We start from the raw sequence: 14,826 nt of genomic DNA on the forward strand, positions 1-14,826 counted from the left end.
AGTGTTATTGATTATAACGACCAGCACCTGCGAGGCTGCCGGCAGGGCTGACGTCGCTACCCGACAATCTGATCGGGACGACCAGCACCTGTGCAGGTGCAGGCGGAGCCGACAGCGCCACCCGTTGGTCGCCAACCAGATCATGACAGTACCCCCCCTTCAAGGGGCTGCTTCCAGAAGTCCCAACAGTCTCTCAAAAGGTCCACTCGCCAGGGAACGGTCGTGGAGAGGGCAACCGCTGCCTCTCCAGCATACGACGGGCGGCGGCCTGATGGGAACGGGACTCGGCCTGGGGTGGACGAAGACGCGGCACGGATCGTCGTGGGCGTGAGTGCGATCCCTCTCGCACGTTCACGCGACGGCGCATGGCTCTGCGTGGACGTCGAACTGCCAGGCGCAGAATGGCACCCCGTACGGCCGTATGGGACCAGGTCTCGGCCGGACGCCGACGTGGGCGTGAACTGCCCGGCTCCGGGGGAACGAGACCAGTCCAGAGCCGCTCCGGGATCCAGCGGTGAGTGGGGTCTCGGACTGACGTTGACGCGGACGTTGCACGGCTCGTCGTGGATGAGACTCAATTCGTCATGTACGACGACAGCGTGGCTGGACGTGGGCGTGCAATGCCAGTCACCCAGTTTCACCCTGGACGGCCACCTGGAAGGAGGTCTCGGCCGGACGTTTACGTGGACGTTGCGGCTCGTCGAGTGACGCGATTCAAACTCGACGAGGCTTGCGCTAACGTGGACGTAGCATTGCCAGGCACAGGGTGGAAATGAGACGGGTCCGATGTACCTGCGGGATCCGATGGTAGGCCGATTCATTCTGTCACGTTTTGCGAGGTGGTGATGGCGGGTTCGGATCCCAAAAAGCAGGCAGGAGGGAGCAGGTGTCACATCTCGTCGCCGTCCTGGGCGCGCCCCGCCCCTCCTGTCACCTCCTCCGCTGCTCCCGGGAGACGGCCCCTCCCATCATCACGCACCTGGGTCCCCACAGCTGATTGTCATTCCCTTGATTGTGCCTTCTGACTATATCTAACGATCGCGCCATTCTGGCGCCGTCGGAGTATTCTGAAAGCCATCCTGGACTTCCGTGCCGTCAGATCAGCTGTCACCGATCTCCCTCACTCACCTCATCCTGCTGTCCTTTTTTATGCGTGCCTCAGTAAAGACTTTTGTATACGAGTATCTGTCTCGCCGTGTATTTCGGATCCACACCCCCCGCTTTCCTTTCGTCACTCGAGCCCAGCCCTCGAGCCTCAAGTGACGTGACATAATACTCCGACCAACCATGGATCCCGCCGGCGAAGACAGATATCTCGCCGCCCTCACCGAGCAAGCGGAGCGTTCAAGCCAGCTGGCCCGAGCCATCGCGGAAATCAGCCAAATTACCACCAGGCTGGCTCAACGCTTCGAGGCGGCTGAGGCACGCATTTCCGCTCTCACGATCAAGTCTTCCCCGCCCGTGAGTAGGCACGCTCCTCAATTTCCCCTTCCCTCCCGCTACGCAGGCGAGACCGGGCGTTGCGCTCAGTTTTTAATGCAGTGCACGCTCGTGTTTGAGCAACATCCATACGCCTGCGTTAGCGATGAGGCGAAGGTAGCCTTCATCACCAGCCTGCTCACGGGAGAAGCCGAGACGTGGGTGCTGGCCATCCGAGAATCCCGACCGGAGCTGCGCACCTCGTATCCGGACTTCGTCGCCGAGTTACGCCGGGTTTTCCATCACCCGGTGACGGAGTCCGAAGCGGAGGGGAGATTACTGGACTGCGTCCAAGGGGCCCGTTCAGCCGCGGAATACTCCGTCGACTTCCGCATCCGGGCCGCTGGCAGCGGCTACGGCGACCGAGCGTTGAGGGGGGTGTTTCGTCGCGGATTGAACACCGACCTCAAGGACGAGTTGGCTACCCGCGACGCGGGCACCACCTTCGACGACCTGGTCGCCATCGTCATCGGCCTGGATCACCGCCTTCGGGAGCGACAGAGGGAGCAGCGCGGCCGACGGCCCAGACAGCCACGCAGCCGGTCCAGATCTCCCACACCCGGCAGCGAGCGTGTGCGGCGCCTGGAGGAATCCCCCGAACCCATGATCGTTGGGGGGGGGAACGACCACACCACCCCCGGGGCTCGTCGCACCCAAGGCCCCCAGGCGAAGACCTCAGGTCCACGCAAGTCCCCGGCAAGACGGCGACCACAGCGACCTCTGGAGGTCAAATCCACTACCCCCGTTACGCGGTTGGAGCTGGACAGCGAATTAATCGGCCCGTCCAGCTCCCAAACCGTGCGGGCCCTAGTGGACTCTGGGGCCGACGGGTGCATCATTGACCCCCAGCTGGCGGACTCGTTGGGCTGCCAGCTGATCAATCTCCACCCCCATAAGGAGATGGTCGACCTGGACGGCAGACTGTTGGCCCGAGTCACCCACCTCACGGCCCCGCTCAAACTCCGGGTGGCGGGGAACCACGTCGAGCACCGCCAATTTTTAGTTATGCCCTCCCGGAATGCGCCGTTGGTATTGGGTCTCCCCTGGCTCAATACCCACGACCCGTCAATCTCCTGGGAGGGCCCCACCATTCAGGGCTGGAGCCCCTACTGCTACGCCAACTGCCTACGGTCGGCTACGGCAGGGCGAGACGCCTCCCGCGGTGGACCGCCGGAGGCCATCTGCCTCAAGGGCGTGCCACACTGCTACCACGACCTGCGGGAGGTGTTCAGCAAGGACAACGCCCAATCCCTGCCGCCCCACCGACCGTATGACTGTGCTATTGACTTGCAGCCAGGGGCTCCATTACCGGACTCCAGACTTTTCCACATCTCACAACCGGAACGGGAAGCCCTGAGCACTTACATAGACTCCTCCCTCGCGGCGGGACTCATTAGGCCGTCTCGGTCTCCGCTGGGCGCAGGGTTCTTCTTTATTGACAAGAAGGACGGAACCCTGCGTCCATGTGTCGATTATCGGAGTCTGAACGACATCACCATCCGTAACAAATACCCCCTCCCCCTCATGGACTCAGCCTTCACGCCCCTTCAGTCCGCAACCATTTTTTCTAAATTAGACCTCCGCAGTGCGTACCACTTGGTCCGCATCCGGGAGGGGGACGAATGGAAAACTGCATTTAAAACACCATTAGGACATTTTGAATATCTGGTGATGCCGTTCGGACTCACGAACGCTCCCGCCGTATTCCAAAATCTGATCAACGATGTGCTGAGGGACTTCCTCAATGTTTTTGTTTTCGTTTATCTGGATGACATTCTTATTTTCTCTCGTTCTGCAGAGGAGCACCGGCAACACGTCCGACGGGTCCTGGCGCGGCTCCTGCAAAACCGGCTCTACGTGAAGGCAGAGAAGTGCGAGTTCCATGTCCGCTCTCTGTCCTTCCTAGGGTTTGTCGTGGAGCGGGGGCAGCTCAGGGCCGACCCTACTAAGACTAAAGCGGTGGTGGAATGGCCGATCCCGAAGACGCGCAAACAGCTTCAGCGGTTTTTGGGGTTTGCCAACTTCTACCGCCGCTTCATCCGCGGGTATAGTCAGAAGGCACTCCCCCTCACTAACCTCACGTCCTCTAAGATCCCCTTCAGGTGGACGCCCGACGCAGAGGGGGCATTCAACCGCCTCCGTCTTGCCTTCACTAACCCCCCAGTTCTGCGTCATCCCGACCCGGATCTCCCGTTCACGGTCGAGGTTGACGCATCCGAATCCGGAGTAGGGGCCGTCCTATCCCAGCGCTCTCCCATGGACCAGAAGCTACGCCCATGCGCCTTCTTCTCCCGCCGGCTCAGCCCCGCCGAGGCCAACTATGACGTCGGCAACCGGGAACTGCTGGCGGTCGTCCTGGCCCTTCAGGAATGGAGACACTGGCTTGAGGGAGCGAAACACCCCTTCACCGTCTTCACGGACCATAAAAACCTGGCGGCCATCCGGTCGGCCAAGAGACTAAACTCAAGACAGGCCCGATGGTCACTCTTCCTCACCCGGTTTAACTTTTCTCTCACCTACTGCCCAGGGTCACAGAACACCAAGCCCGATGCCCTATCCCGCATCCATGAGCCGGCAGAAAGGGAGGAGACCACCACCAACATCCTGCCGGCCCAACGCATCCTGGGTGCCCTGAGGTGGGAGGTTGAGAGAAAAGTACAGCAAGCCCAGGGGACGACCCCCACCCCCAGGGGCTGTCCTAAGGATCGCCTGTTCGTCCCCCCCCCTCTTCGCACGGAGGTGCTCGTCTGGGGGCACACCTCCAAGATAGCTTGTCACCCGGGGGTCAACAGGACGATCCAACTCATCGCCCAACGGTTCTGGTGGCCGGGGTTCCGGAGGGACATCACCCTCTTCGTGAAGGCCTGCCCGACCTGTGCCTGTGGGAAAGCCTCCCATCAGCCCCCGGCAGGACTCCTCCGGCCGCTACCGGTACCGTCCAGACCCTGGTCCCACATCTCCGTTGACTTCGTGACAGGCCTCCCCCCCTCCCGTGGCAAGACGGTCGTCCTTACCGTTGTGGACCGATTCTCCAAGTCGGCCCACTTCGTCCCGTTAACCAGGTTGCCGTCCGCCATCGAGACGGCTCAACTCCTGGTTAACCACGTCGTCCGTCTCCACGGGATTCCGACGGACATCGTGTCGGACCGGGGACCGCAGTTCGTGTCCAAGGTATGGAAACGTTTCTGTCGGTCCCTAGGGGCGTCGGCGAGCCTGTCGTCTGGATACCATCCCCAGACCAACGGACAGACGGAGAGGAAGAACCAGGACCTGGAGGCGGCCCTCCGGTGCGTGTGCCTCCACAACCCGGCGTCGTGGGCCCTGCACCTACCCTGGGTGGAGTACGCCCACAACTCCCTGGTCTCCGCAGCCACAGGTCGGTCCCCATTTATGTCCGCCTGTGGCTATCAGCCGCCCTTGTTTCCCACTCAGGAGGGCCAGGTGGAGGTCCCGTCTATTGAACATCACCTCAGACGGGCCCACCGAGTCTGGAAGGAAACCAGGGACGCCCTGACACGCACCGCATCCCGGAACCAGCGGGTGGCGGACCGACACCGGAGACAGGCACCAAACTACCAGGTCGGGCAGGAGGTGTGGCTGTCGACGAGGGACCTTCGGCTGGCAGGGTCTTCAGCCAAGCTGGGCCCACGCTTCACGGGTCCCTTCCCCATCGAGGCCATCCTCAGCCCGGTCTCGGTGAGGCTCCGGCTGCCACCCACCATGAGGATCCACCCCGTTTTCCATGTTTCCCTCCTCAAGCCAGTGGAAACCTGCTCCTTAGCCCCCACGCCCACCCCCCCACCTCCCCCCCGGATGTTGGCCGACGGACCGGTCTACACCGTGCGGGAGATAATGGACTCCAGGCGCATGGGCAGAGGAGTGCAGTACCTGGTCGACTGGGAGGGCTATGGACCGGAGGAACGACAGTGGGTCCCACGTGCCTGGATCCTCGACCCATCTCTCATCCGGGCGTTCCATGCGGCTCACCCCTCCAAACCTGGTGGGCCGCCAAGAGGCGTCCGTTGAGGGGGGGGCACTGTCACATCTCGTCGCCGTCCTGGGCGCGCCCCGCCCCTCCTGTCACCTCCTCCGCTGCTCCCGGGAGACGGCCCCTCCCATCATCACGCACCTGGGTCCCCACAGCTGATTGTCATTCCCTTGATTGTGCCTTCTGACTATATCTAACGATCGCGCCATTCTGGCGCCGTCGGAGTATTCTGAAAGCCATCCTGGACTTCCGTGCCGTCAGATCAGCTGTCACCGATCTCCCTCACTCACCTCATCCTGCTGTCCTTTTTTATGCGTGCCTCAGTAAAGACTTTTGTATACGAGTATCTGTCTCGCCGTGTATTTCGGATCCACACCCCCCGCTTTCCTTTCGTCACTCGAGCCCAGCCCTCGAGCCTCAAGTGACGTGACAGCAGGAGGTTGTTTGACAAATTGTATTAAAATAAAGTCAGCAGGAACAAAATGTAAAACATCAAAATGATCTGAATGGAAAAAATACAAAGTAGCAACAGAAAACCAAGTGTAAAAGTCCGCCAAGGTTGAACAAACACGTACACAATGCATGCTGCAACCAAGCAGCAAACAAACAATGAATCGGCACCGGATGATCGTGTCAGGTGTCCTTTTAAGTGTCATTGATTATACGACCAACACCTGCGAGGCTGCAGGCAGGGCTGACGTCGCTACCCACTGGTCGCCAATCTGATCGGGACGACCAGCACCTGCGCAGGTGCAGGCGGGGCCGACAGCGCCCCCCGTTGGTCGCCAACCAGATCATGACAACTGTATTATGTATACAATTTTAAAAAGTCATCAATCTTCTTCTGCTTCCCATTTTTACCTTTTAACACAAACACTTCAATCTCGTCTGCTACACACGAGCTAGCGTCTGAAAATGAAAATGGCTGTGCTACACGCGTGCTGGGCACGTAACCAAGTCACCTGACCAAGTCGACCAATGGCGCGACTGATGGCGTGACACGTAACCAAGACACGTGACCAAGTTGACCAATGGCGCGACCGATGGCGTGTCACGTGACAAAGTCACACGGCCAAGTCGACCAATAGCGCGACCGATGGCGGCTCATGTGACCAAGTCGACCAATGGCGCGACCGATGGCGGCTCACGTAACAAGACACGTGACCAAGTTGACCAATGGCGCGACGGATATATCGATATAAACGGCCGGCGGGGGATGAAAAGGAGCACCGTAATAACCGGATTATCGTAATAACCGGGTATCGTACTAAACGGTACTAATTATACATAAAAAGACTAGAAATGTGCAAGGGAAATGAAAATAGTATCGTAATAAGCGGTACTATCGATATAACACACATGCGCGCGCACACACACACATGTACATATACATACACATGCACATATACATACACACACTCACACATACAATTATTCACAATGTATATCTTGTTAATAAATGCATTCTTTGTCTTGATATTGTTGAAAAAACAAGCTACCAAATAAACAAACAAAAAATGACGAATACATGAATAAATGAAAATCAGATTATTTTTTTTTTGCACTCATGAAGTGTTCGATGAATGCGCATACGAACTGATTGGGTTCATACTTCAAATAAGGTACAGAAAACCTGCTCCCGGACCAGTTTGTGTATGACTCCTCATTGTGGCCAGTGGGTGCTCCTTGCTCCTGCACCACCAAAATATTTCACAATTGTCCTTGAATACATGTGCTGTATACTTGATCTCACCGATATCTTACATTAATCAATTAACAAATTAAAATGACCATGATGAATGATTATTTCAGTCAAATTCAGGAAAAATAGCACAGAACATTTGTGTCACTGCACATGTGTTGCAAGCATAAACAAGACTTGGTTGCCTGTGGGTGAAATTAATTGCATGACACCATGCCTCAATTCCAGTCATTGCTGGTGCTTCAAATTAGATGGAAAATGCAGCTGTCTTTAGTGGCTTTGCACAAATTAGCAAGAGGATAAATCAATAACTCTTTGTCACTCACATCTCTCACAGAAATCTGTATCTGTTTTTTCTTTTGTATGTTTCTCCTCATCTTTTCTTCTTTCTCAAAACCGGGAACTACTGGCTTCTTTGTACTTTTACTTAGATTTTCATTTAGCTCTCAAAATTGTAAGATCATGGCCGTGACATTCCGCATTACCTTATGCCTACACAATTTATTCACATGCCAATCAACGGGAGGGAAAAGTCACACAATGAAAATGTATTAAAACAGATTGTAATTATATATTTATTTCCACCGTATTTCCATTTTCCACATCATGCAATCAATGTGGCCAACAGTCTATGTTCAGTATGAAATTAAATTTATTTGGAAGCAGTTTGTGCTGTGTGGCCAGGCATCAGTTCATTTCTCGGCCACCTACCCCCTGCAACCCTCTGTAGTCGCAAGTTGATCCACGGTTACCTTCCTCTTTTCCACCTCGGACACCTTGGCCAATGGAAATAAAACAGGCCTGGCTGGGAAACGTACTGTACCTGTCGGTCACCACCACAGAGCGTTTGCATTAATATATTCCCAGTTGCAGAAGTACATACATATTACCTTATTTTTCGGGTTATAGGGCACATCGGAGTATAAGGCGCACCCCCAATGAATGGTGCATTTTTAAATGATTTTTTAATGATACTCTGAAAAAAAAATTCAAAGTAATGTATGGAGTGAAATAGTTGTTTTTAATGTATCTTTAATCAAACATTAATGGAGCCTGAAGTTTAATTGGCAGAACTGGGCGTCAATTTTTGTTCAGCAGGGTGATCAGCATCTACTGAACGGAACATTCAAGAAACTTGTCATCTCTGCCTATTTTCAAAATCTAGTCAATGTAATCGGTAAGGTAATATATATATTTTTTTAAACCAAGTCACGTATGAAGTGACTCAATTACTTTTTCAAAGTAACTGTGCATAACTGTCAACCTTGGATAATAGCTGCCCTTATAAATGATTACAATTCCCATATAATAGTTTTAGTATGGCGTACATTGTATGATTAAAAAAAAAACACTAACACAAGCGGAAATGCAGACAGCATACCGCGCATGTGTACGTTATGCTTTTATAAATCCAACCTGATACGCAGTTGAACGATCACGGAAACCAATGAGCTGATATACGCTTCAGCATCAGTGATCCTAGAGATGCTTGGCTACAAGAGCAACCGTGAGTGCCACAAGATTCGTTACCCACCATGGAATAGACCAGACATGGGCAAACTACGGCCTGCGTGCCACATACGGCTCGTTAGGCTTTTTAATCCAGCCCGCCGAATTTGTTTTAATTTCTCATCTCTCATCTCATGTTCCGTACCGCTTATTCCTCATTAGGGTCGCGGGGGTTGCTGGAGCCTATCTCAGCTGTCTTCGGGCACGAGGCGGGGGACACCCTGAATTGGTTGCCAGCCAATCGCAGGGCACACAAAGACATACAACAGTCACTCTCACACTCACACCTAGGGACAATTTGGAGTAGTCAATCTGCCTGCCATGCATGTTTTTGGAGTGTGGGAGGAAACCGGAGTACCCGGAGTACCCGGAGAAAACCCACGCGGGTCCGGGGAGAACATGCAAACTCCACACAGGAAGGCCGGACCGGGACGCGAACCGGCGACCTCTGCACTGTGAAGCCGGTATGCTAACCACTTGACTACCGGGCCGCCCTTGTTTTAATTTAATTTCCAAATTATAGTAAAAACAGTGTCTGAAAGTCATGACAAAAAGTTAGCGGACAACAAGGCAGACAACTCGGAAAAGCTGCCTGCCCCATTTTTCACAATTTGAAACGCAGTAAAACAGCAAAAAAAACATTGTCGCAAAAAAAAAAACATTACTTTTTTAATTGAGGATGTACCTACGACAAGGCTACCTTGCTTAACTTACGGTAAATGTCCATGGCTGTAGATTTCGCTCATGTAATCATTTGTCGACATAACTCTCATGTACGCTTTACAGTCAGGGTTTAATGTAAATTTACATTTTGTAGCGTCACATATGTTGTTAGCTTCTTTTGAATCTTTCTTTTGGGCTGGGGTTCTGTGCATCTATTTTGGAAAATGATATGCAAATGCAGGACCTTATAACGCTTGCGAAAATCCGGAAGAAAGAAGAAGGCTTCTGATTGGCTGCCGTGCCGAGTATGCAAATTTCAACTGCAGGTAGCCGATGTCTGTGTGCTTAGCAATGATACACGTGTACTGTTTGCACGTGAAGGCGAGGGCGCCCATGGCGAGTTTGTAGAGCGCAAGGTCAGGACAATCCATCCATGATTTTGCGGAGTTTAACACAAGTAGATATTATTGAGCTTTGCATCTTCGATCGAAACTTATTAAAAACAGACAAAATCTTGATAAATCACAGTGTGTATGTTATTTTTAATCTATTTCCATTTCCTCCTCCCATTATCTGCAAAATACTTTGTAAATGCCATATCTTGCATATACATACCTTGAGACAAATTTATTAACTGAAAAGGGCTATTTTTCACATTTGAAAGACAGTTAATAAATTGGGTTGTAGTGTTCTTACTGTGCTATGAGGTTTGCACACACTACATTTAAAGGACAACCGACGTCTCCGGACAAATTGTGTCCATAATTTGTAAAATGGCTTCAAATGACTTCTACTGAGCGTATTTTAAAAAGATTCCACCGCATATAGCTATATTTTACGTTTTAAGACTCGCTCTGAATATTCACGAAGTCTTGTTTTTGAGTTGGTGACGAGTCCGCACGTGACATCACTAAAGAACCGCCCATGACCGTAAAAAAAGACACATTGTAGCAGTCCTTCGATCATGTCAACGTATTTTGCTGTACATGTTTGGTCTGAAAACCGTGTTGCACCCAAAAGCCGCCAGAAGTGGGCGTCCAAGCTCCATATGAGGAATTTATCAGCCTGTGGAAACGGAGGTGGCCACAGGAGGTCGCCATTTTGTGCCTCTTTTCTGGTGATCGATTCCCCCCCCCCCCAATGTTGCCTCAAAATGGCATGGAATAAATTCTTTAATCGATTGCAAACATGTATGCTTTCCTCTTCAGAACTATTACAAGCGTATTCATAACTGGATGAGTAATAAGAAAGCATTTTCTCCGAATCTGAAGCCATTGTTTTCGATTCTCCAACAATGCAAGACGTCTTGGCGTGACGTCACAAACTGGGGGCGGGACTTACTGAAAATGCTCAATTCGCAGCTCAATTTTTTTGCAGATTTTGGACATTTTTATTGGTGTTTTGCATTTGAATAAAAATATTATACTACGTGTTTTGGATGCTATAAAATGTTTTTCTGATGTCAGTTAAGAAACAAAAAAGTGACGTTGGTTGTCCTTTAAAGGACAACCGACGTCTCCGGACAAGTTGTGTTCATAATTTGTAAAATGGCTTCAAATGACTTCTACTGGGCGTATTTTAATAAGATTCCACCGTATATAGCTATATTTTACGTTTTAACACTCCCGCTGAATATTCAAGGAGTCTTGTTTTTGAGTTGGTGATGACTCCTCAAGTGACGTCAGAAAAGGACCGCCTCCTGACCGAAAAAAGACGCATTGTAGCATCTTTCCATCACGTCAATGTATTTTGCTGTACTGTTTTTTATAAAGCGTGTGTTACATCCAAAAGCCGCCAGCAGAGGGAGTCCAAGCTCCATGGAACGAATGTGTCAACCTGTGGAAATGGGCTGATTCATTCCTCACAGCTCAGTGGCCATTTTATTGCCTCTTTTTGGGTGAGACATTCCCCACCGCCCGTTTGCCTCAAAATGACACAGAATAAATTCTTTAATCGATTGCAAACACGTATGCTTTCCTCTTCAGGACTATTTGAATCATATTCATAACTGGATGTGTAACAAGAAAGCATATTATCCGAATCTGAAGCCATTGTTATGATTCTCCAGCAATGCAAGGCGTCTTGGCGTGACGTCACGAACTGAGGGCGGGACTTTCTGAAAATGCCCAATTCGCAGCTCAATTTTTTGCAGATTTTGGACACTTTAAGTCATTTTTATTGGTGTTTTGCATTTGAAAAAAAAATATCATACTGCGTGTTTTGGGTATTTTAGATGCTATAAAACGTTTTTCTGATGTCAGTTAAAAAACAAAAAAGTGACGTCGGTTGTCCTTTAATGCTTTAGTATATGTGGCTTAAACACTCCCTCCAAATGCACCTGGCCCGGCCCCTCTGTCAATTTTAAAACCAATTGTGGCCCGCCACTCAAAAAAATTGCCCACCCCTGGAATAGACGGTTGGAGGCTAAGATCAAGGCGGCTCGGAAAGATGTGAGTCAGTTGAAGGAGACCCAGAGAGGTGTGAATGAAAGGCCAATACCCAAGATCTACATGCAGATAACCATACCTGAAGCACTCAAAACTGCCAAACAAAGGCTCCAGGCCTTGTCCAGTCTCCTAAAGAGGTACACGAAAGAGAATTAGGCCAGAAGAATAAACAGGCTGTTCGCAACACAACCTGTGAAAGTGTACGCTCAGTGGCAGGGTTCTAACAGCAGAGCAGACCCTCCAAGGCTGGAAACTGAAAGATACTGGAAATGCATATGGGGGAAGGAGGTCGCACATAACAGCAGTGCAAAATGGCTGGTGACACTGAAAAAGGAGCACAGCAACCTCCCTGAACAGAACCCAGTTACCATCACAGCGGCAGACATACAAGAAAGAGTCTCACGGAACCAGTCCACACCTACTGGCTAAAGAAACTAACAGCACTCCATGAGCGCCTAGCAGCACAAATGAACCAGTTGCTGGTGGATGGGACTCATCCAGGATGACTAACCAAAGGGCGAACAATCCTGATCATGAAGGATTCCTCAAAGGGTGCAGTTTCTTCCAACTATCAGCCAATAACCTGTCTCTCTACAACATGGAAGCTCATGTCAGGCATCATTGAGGCTAAGATAAGTGGACAAATGGATCAATACATGAGCAAAGCACAGAAAGGCATTGGTAGAGATACTAGAGGTGCCAAACATCAGCTGCTGGTTGACAGAACAGTCGCACAAGACTGCAGGTCCCGACATACCAACCTGTGCACAGCCTGGATTTATTACAAGAAGGCATATGACTCGATGCCACACACATGGATCACTGAATGCTTGGAGTTGTATAAGGTCAATAGGACCCTGAGAGCCTTCGTTGCAAACTCAATGAGGATGTGGAAAACCACACTTGAAGCCAATGGCAAGCCACTAATGCAAGTGTCCATCAAATGTGGCATATACCAAGGTGATGCACTCTCCCCACTACTGTTCTGCATAGGACTGAACCCCCTCAGCCAAATAATCGCCAAGACAGGCTTTGGATACCGCCTCAGAAATGGAGCTACAATCAGTCACCTCCTCTACATGGATGACATAAAGCTGTATGCTAAGAGCGAAAGGAACATAGACTCCCTGATCCACACAACCAGAATCTACAGCAGTGACATCGGGATGTCATTCGGGCTGGAGAAATGTAGTCAGATGGTGACTAAGAGGGGCAAGGTAGTCCACACTGAAGGGGTCTCACTCCCTGAAGAAACAATAGCAGACATTGAAAACAGCTAGAAGTATCTTGGTATACCACAGGCCAATGGCAACCTCGAACTCGCAACAAGGAAAGCGGCTACAACCAAATACCTCCAGCGGGTGAGGCAATTCCTGAGAAGACAGCTCAATGGCAAGAACAAGACTGAGGCAATAAACTGCTATGCCCTACCAGTGATCAGATACCCTGCAGGAATAATAAGGTGGGAAAAGGAAGAGATTCAGACCACGGATGTTAAGATCCGAAAACTCCTCACCATGCATGGAGAGTTCCATCCCAAGTCCAGCACCCTGAGACTGTACACAAACCGTAAGGAAGGAGGCCGGGGACTAGTGAGTGTAAGAGCCACTGTCCAGGATGAAACATCCAAGCTCAATGAATACATCAAAGAGAAAGCTCCAACGGATAATGTACTCAGAGAATGTCTCAGACAAAGGGGAAAAGATGATGAAGTGGTGGAAGAGGGACAATAATGGGAGAGGGCTGGCTTAAAGGACAGCACAGAGGCACTCATCCTGGCTGCTCAAGAGCAGGCCCTGAACACCAGAGCCATAGAGGCACGGATATACCACACCAGGCAAGACCCAAGGTGTAGGTTGTGCAAAGAGGCACCTGAGACAATCCAACACATAACTGCAGGGTTTAAGATGCTGGCAGGGAAAGCCTACATGGAGCGCCATAACCAGGCGGCTGGCATAGTCTACCGAAACATCTGTATGGAGTATGGACTGGAAACCCCAAGGTCAAAATGGGAAACACCTCCCAAGGTAGTAGAGAATGACCGAGCAAAGATCCTGTGGGACTTCCAGATACAGACTGACAAGATGGTAATGGCCAACCAACCAGATATCGTGGTCATAGATAAAGGGCAAAGGAAAGCCGTTGTCGTGGAAGTAGCGGTCCCGAGTGATGGAAACATCAGAAAGAAGGAACATGAGAAAATCGAGAAATACCAAGGGATCAGAGAGGATCTGGAGAGACCCTGGAAGGTAAAGGTGACAGTCGTGCCTGTGGTGGTCGGAGCACTCGGGGCAGTGACCACCAAACTCGACGAGTGGTTGCAACAGATCCCGGGAACATCGGATATCTCGGTCCAGAAAAGCGCAGTGCTGGGAACAGCACGGATACTGCGCAGAACCCTCAATCTTCCTGGCCTCTGGTAGAGGACCCGAGCTAAAAATGGGGGGCAGACATTGGGCCCAAGAATAGTTGAGTGCGGACCTGGGTTCCTAATGTGAAAAAATCCCAAAATCATATTTGGCTGTGATTTTTGAGTCAAGATAATGAGAACAAATCATTATGACTCCGAAAGCCTGTTAACTTGGGTCGTGTTGTGTAAAGACAAGAAAATGTAAACTCATCTTTATTTCTGCATGTAATTCATGCATAACCCCAAATCCAGCTCCTTGATTCATCTCTGTAACCTTTTACTTTATTCTATATGTGTATGTTTGTGTGTATTTTGCAGTGGGGAGATGATCCAGTCATTGAGAAAACTCCTGTTGCACTTCTCTCTGGCAGCTGACAGACAACTCCATATGTATTGCGTTTAGATTATCCAAAGAAACTAATCCACACATTCACCTTTGTTCAGAAAATACTGCTGTGTCTTGATGATAACAGACCACTCAAACCACGCCTGCAAAGTTTGAAAAATGCATCGTTCCGCAATATTGAAGGCATTAATAATTAGGCATAATTTCAGTTTTCCTCTGCTTTGTATACCTCAACATTGATGAACTGTTGGTGACTGATTTTCTTTTAATAATTTGATGTGT

Source organism: Hippocampus bargibanti, linkage group LG05 (assembly GCF_051943395.1).
Source record: "Hippocampus bargibanti isolate YZ-2025 linkage group LG05, ASM5194339v1, whole genome shotgun sequence".
Lineage (NCBI taxonomy): Eukaryota > Metazoa > Chordata > Actinopteri > Syngnathiformes > Syngnathidae > Hippocampus > Hippocampus bargibanti.